This window comes from Diorhabda carinulata, chromosome 4 (assembly GCF_026250575.1).
Source record: "Diorhabda carinulata isolate Delta chromosome 4, icDioCari1.1, whole genome shotgun sequence".
Taxonomy (NCBI): domain Eukaryota; kingdom Metazoa; phylum Arthropoda; class Insecta; order Coleoptera; family Chrysomelidae; genus Diorhabda; species Diorhabda carinulata.
In genome coordinates, this window is record NC_079463.1 from 20,703,226 (window position 1) to 20,713,798 (window position 10,573).

The window sequence follows — 10,573 nt, forward strand, 5'->3', positions numbered from 1 at the left end:
AGAGCAAGTTATCAAAATGCTCTGAAATTATAAAAATAATTCTATCTGGCCACTCATTTTTTCGACTGCAAGGTTTTTATCACTAGATTTGTCATTAAACATTCAAAGTCACTCTAATAAAGCCCTCTTTATGTGGTATACAGAAAGAACGCGAACATGAAGCGCTCTAGAAGTTAATAAATATCAAACTTAGTTCACCTTGTTGAGAACCACAGATTGTCAAAAACATAAGCTTACTTTTCTAGTGTAGTTTGTAGTTGCACGTGATAATTTTATAATTATAAATTGAATTACTTGTCTGAGTGGAAGGCTGATATAATTTCTTAGTTTCAATGAGTTTTTATATAATAAACAGTCAGCTTGATACAAGAAAGTTATAAAGAAGAGAAAATCCGGAATCTTTTGCTCGAACCCACGACATTTTTGCTTCAAAGACAAAATGGTGTTTACGACAAAACTAAAGCTAATCGATACTTAAAATTTACAGATTTTCTTATTGAATGTTTTGTAAAGTCCCCCTTCAAAAAGCTAAAAAACTACTCATATAGCTCCGATTCATCGTTTGTATATTTGAAATATATTCTTTCATTTTAATATATTTTGTATAAACCATTAATCTAATTTGAACTGCCGTCATCTTTTTGGCTGCTTAAATGCTGATTCTCAAATGTACAAAATGCTTCTGTTTGGATTTTTCAGAAGAGATGTTGTTGCTTGTATTTCTTAAATGATATATCTAGTTCATATTTGGTTATTGATATATATTCTAATACAATCTTTGAATCAGTTTGCTTAATTCGTAAGCACACTTTTCCAATTTCAGAGAGGTTATTGCACTTCAACCTTCACCTCCCTACTCCACGTTCAGAATTAGCTAAGGGCTCAATATTTTACAATAAAAAAATGCACAATCACTTGCCAATTCAAATCAAATCAATAGAAAGTGCCTCCTACTCTGTAATTTGATTCCGGGCATGCTCAATTCTGGTTTCATTTTTGCTGTGGACTTTTATACTAATTATTACCTATTACTATTACTTATAACGTTTCTATTTATTGTGGTTTCTTCTGTATATTGAAATTTTATTGTATTTGTATCCAAATTTAGTTATTTTCATATTTTATCTACAATTTGCGACAATCCCCTCCTATATCTAAGTTTGGAAAATGCAATCCCCACTTTTCATATATCACAAGAATTTCGTATAGAAGTTTGAAAAAATGTTTAATAAAGTTGCTTTTACTGAATATTCCATTTCCACTTGTTAATTTAATCCGGAACGAAACGGATCCAATAAAGTATATTAAGCTCCCCGTAACTCACCCTGTTTCATGAAATAACCTCTTGCTAGGTATATTGGAATTTGACACGTTGATCTATTTAGTATATTGAGTATAACATGTTTTGATCAATCTATGAAAGTAAAATGAGTGTATTAAATGATTTTTATCCACAATTTCTTTACGATGGGACCCCTTAGAGCACTACAAACTTCCCTTGCAGGTGCCTTAAAGCATCCGTATGCTTATAATATCTATAGCTCTACATGTTTGTAGAACCTCAATTACCAGTAGCTTCTTCATATTAAATTATTCTGTTGTGACCTGCAAAGGTCTCGGTCTTTTTTATCCATTCATTTATCTCTCTTTCATCCCCTAGTATCATTCGTAACATCACAATCTCGATAGACATTGGATAGGATTGGATATGACGAGTGAATAGATCAAATTTTTCAATATTTTGTCATTAATGTCGAGTTTGGTAAATTGGTAACTAATATACAAAATACGTATATAATTTAAAACCTTGTTAAGTTGACCAGTCTTTAGATTGAGTGTATTTTTTCTCATAATCCTCTTACATGCCGTTTTCGTTCAGACAACAAACACAATCTGACAGCGAACAAATAGCTCCTATCTGGTCTTTAGTATTAGGTATGAGGATTAAACTGTAAGAAGAATCCGATAGTTCACCGAATTTATCCGGATTTGAAGATACAATCAAAGAAAACAGGGTGGATACTTGAGTAAGCAGATCTGTCATACTAGAAACTTGCTGCTACAATCGTCAATTTTAATTGGAATTTCTATATGAGTTATAAAAGATGAACGCATAACCCAATTTTCACTTGCTAGTTTCCATCAAGTTGTTTGAAGTAAAACCTTTTTCTTTATTGTTTTGTCATTAATTTCTTGGTATTGATGCTTAACAGCAACTTCCCAAATTGTTAGAATCTATCTATACAATACACACAAGGATAGTTGAATCTTAAGTGATACGTGGTTTGGTACAAAATGTGAAACAGACACTGAGAAGTTTGAAACAATGTGTTCCATTGCTTTTAGAAATATTACCCATAATGTCTGCTACTATCAAACCAATTCCGGAAAAACATTTTCCACTCTGAAACTGATATCGTGATAGTATATTCCATTAGAGTTCTGGAAATAGATGTTTCCGTGCACGTGGCATAAAATACATTTCCATGAACGATACTTTACATTATACTCATCTGGAAACGAGACGAAAAACGATAAGAGTTAAATTTGGAACTTTCTATTTTCAACAGTGATATAATACGGCCTATAATATGAACATGTTTGATTCCATATCATCAGCGCTGTCCCTAAACTGCAAAATACCTGAAACTAAAAATTATTCCGAATAATACACCCAACATGGGCTAAGACGTTCTTCGGCAAGAGACACACACGACCATGATGGAATTCCGCGAACCAATCATAAGACTTTTATTGAGATCCCAAAAAATCATTAAACGTGAGCTTTCACAACTGATTCCACAAGTACAGGGGAGAAACAAAAAATTAACGCAACTTCTTGTTCGATTGTGAAAGGCAACTCTCGAAGGTGTGTCAGTTCAAAGACATGGGAAATATAGAAGACATATGGTGATGTACTCCTTTCGAAGTCTACTATTACATTATGTATCATTATATGAATGAATCTAACAGAATTTTCCGTTTCAAACTTAGCACTACGCATGATTTATGCCTTATAGCTTTTACGAATGCATTATAAGTTTTTCCTTTTTTCTTCTACTATTTCTTCGATGGATCCGATAGACCTGCATCTTGGATGAATGGTTTCATTGGTGATACGAGTTGCGACTGTCAGCTATTTAGTTCAAAGCCTACTCATTCGCAAGCGCTATCTGTAAACAAATCAGTGTAGCCTTTTGTATAGGAGCTGCTTTTTTGATTTGTCTCAAAAATTATCGAGATTTGAATAGGTCAACGAATTGTGGAATTTCACATGAAACCTGTATTTGTCATATCCACGTCTTTTTGAGTGGTTCAGGGTGGGGATGTAGAGATAGAGGAAGGGTATTTATTAATTGTAACTAACATTAGTCTCGTTATTTGATAGCCACATCTCGTAAACCATGGGATGGATTCCTAGTATCATTTTTAGGGTTTGGATGTGAAATCTCCATATAATTTGAATTTTTGCTATTGTCCATCATTTAGTTCATAGGAACAGACATTTTTCAATATATTTTTGTGAATAATTATTTTATTTTCTATCAAAAACTCTGATTTTTCACCTAGTAGTCGAATTATTTCCATTCGAATATTTATTTTTTCCCAAGCTCAATTCCCAATACCATATATTTGACTTCGAAGACTAATGAGATTTTTTGACATTCAGTTTTACAGGCGAGCATTTTATTTAATCATCCAATGCTGTATTTTGGTAAAGGTTATTTTACAAGGTTTAGGAATAGGAAAAATTCGCTATAGGACGGATTTTGATATGCCAATTACCTCTCTCTAATCTCAATTCGCCTATCGTCCAATGCCATCTAATGAAGTTTTCACGATTATATCGATTGACGTCGCAATTTTTAGCCATTTTGAGTTACCTATAATTTTACAATCATAAATAATAATCCAGAGATTTTATACGCAGAATAAAACTCGTTTCCTTATGCGTAGTGTTTTCAAAAAATAAATACGATACTCATTTTCTTCCATTTTGAGAAAAATCTTCAGATCGACTCACTTATGGGGTTTATAAAGAGAACTGAGCGTCCAAAATGGCCGAACTTACATTGATAGGTGCTGACATCTCAATGATGGAATCAAAAACTTTTCAGACAACCACCGTGTATTTTTAATTCCTATCCAAATTAGAATGAAAAGTAAATCCGATGTTACAATAGTTTTTATCTTCAAAAATCTTGAGCTGACCTTCAAACCGAATCTTACCACCCACCAGAGAGATTAATGTAATTTAGAATTATAAATCTCTTCCGCCAGTGGTTGGAATATCTTATTCTAATAAAGATATTACCAATTGAGTATAATTAGAGTATATGGTGTATCAAATATAGCTCTGAAATGACTAGAAAGTAACATCAAAAACTATATAGTTTCCTTACTCGATGTTTTCCAAGTTCGAATTTTATTTGAAGTGGGAGTTTTAATAAATTATAATCTAAAGTAGAAACTGTCATTTGTAACCCTGTTTTTCAGCCGAAAGATTCAGGTAGTTACAACTATATACCGGGGACAAAGTTATTACAAACTATTTAAATTTGAATAAGCTACAACATCATCTTCAGATACAAGCAGACCATCTAGGAATCGCCAGGACATCGATCAAAAATACTACCTAGTATATCTTTTAGAACATATACAGAGAAAATGTAACCATAACTCAGTTTTTCTTCATAGTATTCTGTATATATGGAGTTTAAAATAAAAAATTATTTTTTGATATCTCCCAAATGCTGGGAAGCTTGTTTTCTTTATATTAAGCTTACATCTGAATTATTTATGATTCTTTATTGATAGATAAACCACATGGATAGTATTCTGGATATTGAATGTGATGAATTATCTTGATATTGAAGAAAAATAACATCACAATATCTATAAAAATAACATCAATGCTTTTCTTGCTTTGATCTCAATGTCAAAAGGCTTGGAAACCAAAAATCATTGAATTTTCCAATGAAAAAAATATTATTGAGCTACATATTATGATTTGGTTTGGGAAAAAATTAACTTATAAATTTGACTTGGGATAAAACTCAACTTAGAATTTTACTTGGAAAAAGTTGATTTGAAAAAATCGGCATGGCAAATTTTCTGATTCAAGACAATTTGACTTTTGATTTGGCTTGAAAAAAATAGTTGATAATTTTGAATCAACTTGGAATTTTACTTGGAAAGAGTTGACTTGGAAAAAATCTACGTGGCAAACTTTGATTCGGCTTAAAAAAAATTAGTTAATAAGTGTGACTTTGGAAGAAACTCAACTTGGAATTTTACTTGGAAAAAGTTGACTTGGAAAAAATCTACGTGGCTAATTTTGATTTGGCTTAAAAACTTAACTTTGAATATTACTTGGACAAAGTTTACTTGGAAAAAATTTACGATTTTGTAAGTTTTGATTTGGCTTGAAAAAAAAAATGTTAATAATTTTGACTCAAATTGGAATTTTACTTGGAAAAAGTTAACTTGAGAAAAAATCTACGTGGCAAATTTTGTTTACTTGGTATATTTACATTAAGCAAAATTTGGCTTGAAAAAAATTCGGTTTAGGAAATGTAACTTGTGTAAAAACAGCTTTTGAATAAAAATTAGCTGGACAGAAATATGAGTAACAAATTTTCTGATTTAAAATAATTTCAAAAATTAGCTTAGAAAAATGAGAAATGGAAAAATTTTGAAAATTGAGAGGACGAAATTCCGTTCAGGGTTGAATGTTATATAAAGTGAATCGAAAAGTGCTAAATACTACTGAAGCTCTGAAAATACTCCCTGCTAAAGAAAATCTAAATGTTGAAGAGAATCTATAAAATCTAATTAGTGAAGAAAATATCTTTTCATCTGAGCGATAATAACACATTTTTACTTTTTTCTGAAACGTTTCATTTCATTTCCTCTCATGAAATGTTTTCTTACGTTTGCCATTTATTGTCCTCCATATCTATTATTTCTGGAACTGGACTTTCTGTCTGTTATGTCTGTGTTCACAATATTTTGTTCCAACCCTATACTCAAAATTTTCCTTTCCCTATAACTTTCTCCAATTTGTTTGTTGATGAGTCTTATGTCCTTTAGCAATGTTATGGAAATGATAGTAGAACGCTACCAATATTTGTTTCATATAAGGCCACAAATATCTCAATGCTCATACTTATTTAACTTTAAAAAACAAGATCCTATACTGATTAGACTGGATTTTTGTGAAACGTATCAAGAAACGAAAGCTCTCAATCCTAGTTTTTTTAAATGTATCCAATGGGGTCTCCCACTACTTACTCACTCACTAATAGATTATAATTAATAACTTTATCAATATTTCCACTTATACTTCCATAATTTTCAAAACAAAATATTTATTGAACCCACTATATAAACTTTGTACCGCTGGCGGAATAAGAGCTTAGTCGTTTCGATTAATATAATCATATTCGGGCACACCTCACGAGAGGTCAAATAAAGTGGTATTTGGAAGTTTTTGATTAGTTTTGGTATTCGAATATACCAGAATCTTTAGTTAATTACAGGTTCTTCTCTATTCAAATTGTATAAAACGTTCCTCAAGCCGCCATCGCCATTGTGTAGCTCAGATACAGTTATGAAGGTGAAATTTTATGATTGCTTACGAAATTTATTTGGAAGAGGCATTTTTCTATCTATTGTTGTTGATCGTTGACAGGAATCTTAGTTAGTTAGTGGTCCTTCATAAAAATAAGGCACTTTTCACTTTTAGGTCTCATAACGGGTGGAAATATCTCTTCTTTACCATGCTACATAAAATAACTTCAATCGATTCATAAATTAAAGAAAAAATAAAGAAGTAAGGAAGGCACAATTTGAGGAATCTAAATTAACAAGAACAGATAATTCCATTTGGAATAAAAAATTCTAAAAAGCTCAACGAACTTGAACAGTGAGCTAGAAGCAATAAATGAAAAGCAGATTTATTTCCAAATCATCTCACTACAGTCTTCCATCCACTATGTCACGAATCAGACAAGGAAGTAGAGTAAAACTTAGCAACTGCAATAAACACAAGAAGCCCCTTGAAAGTATTGAGTCCAAAGGAACTATACAATGGAATAAAAATACTAAACCCAAAAAAAGCACCTGGATCTGACCTAATAACCGTCAAACTACTGAAAAAAATTGCAACAAAAAGGGGTAGTCATCTACAATACAATTCTGCGACTCGGATACTGGCCAAAATCATAGAAAGTTGCAAAATCATATGATTGGTGAGCCAGACAAAGACCCAACCAACGTATCATCTTAGCCTTCTACCTACAATGTCCAAACTCCTTGAAAAATCACTCCTACATCCCCTGCTATCAATTTGGATTCCGACAAAAGCATTCGACAGTGCAACGAGTGCACCGACTCATGCAGAAAATGTTGCATCAAGGGCTGCAATATTAAATTAAAAGAACCCTTCTCTTAAAATACTACCCTTTTCTGAAATCTTACTTAACCAACAGAACCTTCCAAACAAAAGTTAATGAGAAAAAGTCCGAAAATTCAACTGTATCAGCAGGGGTGCCACAGTGTAGCGTACTAGGTCCGCTATTTTACATACTGTTTACATCATATATACCAGGGAGACAATATATAACAACAGGAACTATTGCTGAAGACACAGTCATCTTCCCTACTGATTAAAAACCACAAACAGCAGCAAAAAATGACCAGGTTCATCTTGAGCAGTTACAGGAGTGGCTACAAAAATAGAGAATTAAGTTAAGTTAATGAGACCAATTCAACGAATGTAACATTCACGCAACCAATAGATGTTCTATGGTTTGTAACAAATCACAGCATTCACATGGACCACTGTACAAGAAGTTATACAGGACAGGATCATCAAATACCACAACACTATAGAAATCCACCCATATCCACTACTAAAGGATTGTTAACGCTACGAAACGCGAAAAGACAGAAAAAATTTTGACCAATCGACAATCACGAGTTCTTTATAATTCTCCCTCATTAAAAAAAATGTTCAGCAATCAACTGGTGACATTGTACTGCGAGCGGAAACTCTCACACTAAATGGACGAATCACAATGTTTTTCTTCGCAGTTTGGACATTTTTTTAGGGAGGATTGCGATGCCAAATTTTTTTTTGTTTCTTCCCATAAAACAGTTGGAAACATAAGTCGCTAGGAGAAAATATCTCAAAGCTGAAAGAAAATTTGTAACACCGGAACTTGCATTAAGAGAAAAGCACACATTCGGCGATACCTCAGAAATCACCTGCCAGTAGACGCTACAGATGGATACTGAATCTAAACCAATGATGGCGTCGCGTTTCCTCCCCTCCCACAAGCAGCTAGACGGACGATCATATGCCCTTCTTGTCAAGAAAACATTTTACGTTAAAAAAAGTCTGGAATTGTTTTGGATACAATAATAGAAAAGTAAAAAAAAACTTACCAGCTATTATAAACAATACAATATTATAATAAACAAATTTACTAGAATTAACTTTAATTTAAACTAGATTGTGAAGAGGTAGATGCTGATTTCGAATACATTCCGATATATTTCTCGAATGCAGTGACAGATCAATAACAAATTAATTTCTTCAAAAAATCTAATGCTAGATTAAATAAATCAGAAGTGACTACTCTACCACAATACGTGAACAAATTAATTTTAAAAATGTTTGAAGAAAATAGTAATAAACCGAATGGTTTGTTACAAGATGATTTTCAATAGAAAATGAAACATTACATGATAAATGGAATAGTTAAGCAGATAATGTCCAACACAAAAATTGTAAAAAAAGAGTTTGTGCTTTAACAAAAATGTCGTTTTAATAAATTGCAGAAATCGTCCAAATCAAATCAAATGTCTTTGTAACGATATTATGTAAAATACTAACCCACATAATTACATTATAAGATTTTCATGTTCACAATAATTCCAAGTGGTTTGGATGTATTCTGTCAAAACAAATTTGGTTTTGACTTTCTACCACAATAAATTGTTGAAACATCTTAAGTGGGTTGGAAAAGATACGTGTCAAATATGCGATACTTTTCGAGTAAAGTTACAATAAGAATCAGATGAAAATAACAAACAACTATTGCAGATCCAAATAGACACTCACCAGGATTTAACAGAAAAGACATTCGATTTGTAGAAGACTCTGACATTGCCAAGAATCCCTAGTAATATAATCTTTTACAAAAGACAAATTTGGTTACATAACTTTTCTGGGAAACAAAATAAAACTAATTGCTATGTATAGGTTGAAGGAACAGCAGGAAGAGAAGCTCAGGAGGTTGATTCTTGTCTCTTAAGGCACTCAAGAACCTTGCCAAACACAGTTAAACACTTAATATTGTGGTCTGACTCTTGCAGTAGTCAGACCGCTTACACTAATGATGGCAAGTTTACTTCAATCAAGCCCTAATTTAAAAAGTGTCACTTGTAAGTTCCAAGTTTCAGGTCATATTTTTTTAGTGATAAAGATTTTGGTGACATTGAATGTCAACTAAAACGACATGAACGCTCTTTATGTCCCTCGGATTATGTGAATATTATCAAGTCATGTCGTAAAAAGAATTCAATAGATGTCACGGAAATAAAAGGAGAGTGGTTTTTGGAGACCAGCAGATAAGAAAAATCTATAGTTAATAGAAATTATCAAAATTTATCATTTGTGGGTTGAGCGTTTTCTGTTTAACTACGTTCAAATGACGTTTTGAATATCAAATATCACCAATTCAAAATGATATTTGCCAATTCAAAATATATATATATAAATACTACAAATTATTGTCATAAAATATCGGTTTGGTTTTTATATTAACTCATATTCCATTGTTTTTATTCTACTATATTAGGACATGTAAAGTAAATGGTTTAGAAGGAAGGAAACAGTTAGAGGCATTCGCGCATAAGGTTTTACCATTATTACCGTCGTTTACCATGTTTACCGTTGTCAAAGTAATCTATTATATAACTCTCATATCAGATTAGAATACAACAGCAAATTATTTAATAGTTAAATTGCAATATGAAACGTGAGACAACTCAAAGAGTAGTTTAGTTTTGATATACCCACGTTTTGTTTGAATATATGTTGATTTCATTGTTTGGAAATTGTTTCAAATGCAATAGGAAAAGTTTATTGGAATCGTAATGCTGCTCTATACATGTAAAAGAATTGTAGAATACTCACGTTTCAACGATTTGTATTATATTGAAATATAATCTGAACTTATAGTTATAAGACTTCATTGTATATTCTTTATCAACGATTAGAAATAGCTTAGAATTTTTTGTGAAATTATTCGTTTCATTTTTATTTTAAATTCTTCATATAATTGGATCAAGATAAGAAGTCGATATTAAGAAGTTAGGCAAGTGGAAATAAAACAAGAAAAACACTAAATTTCTCTTTCATATTGTCAAGTCGTAGTTTCAGGTTTGGGTCTAAAATACGAGTGTTTGTATGCCAAAGTCAAAGGAAGAAAGCATCCTGACTGTAAGAAACGGCAGAAGCTGGATGAAGGTAATGAGGATGTTGTGGAGGAAAAACGATCTG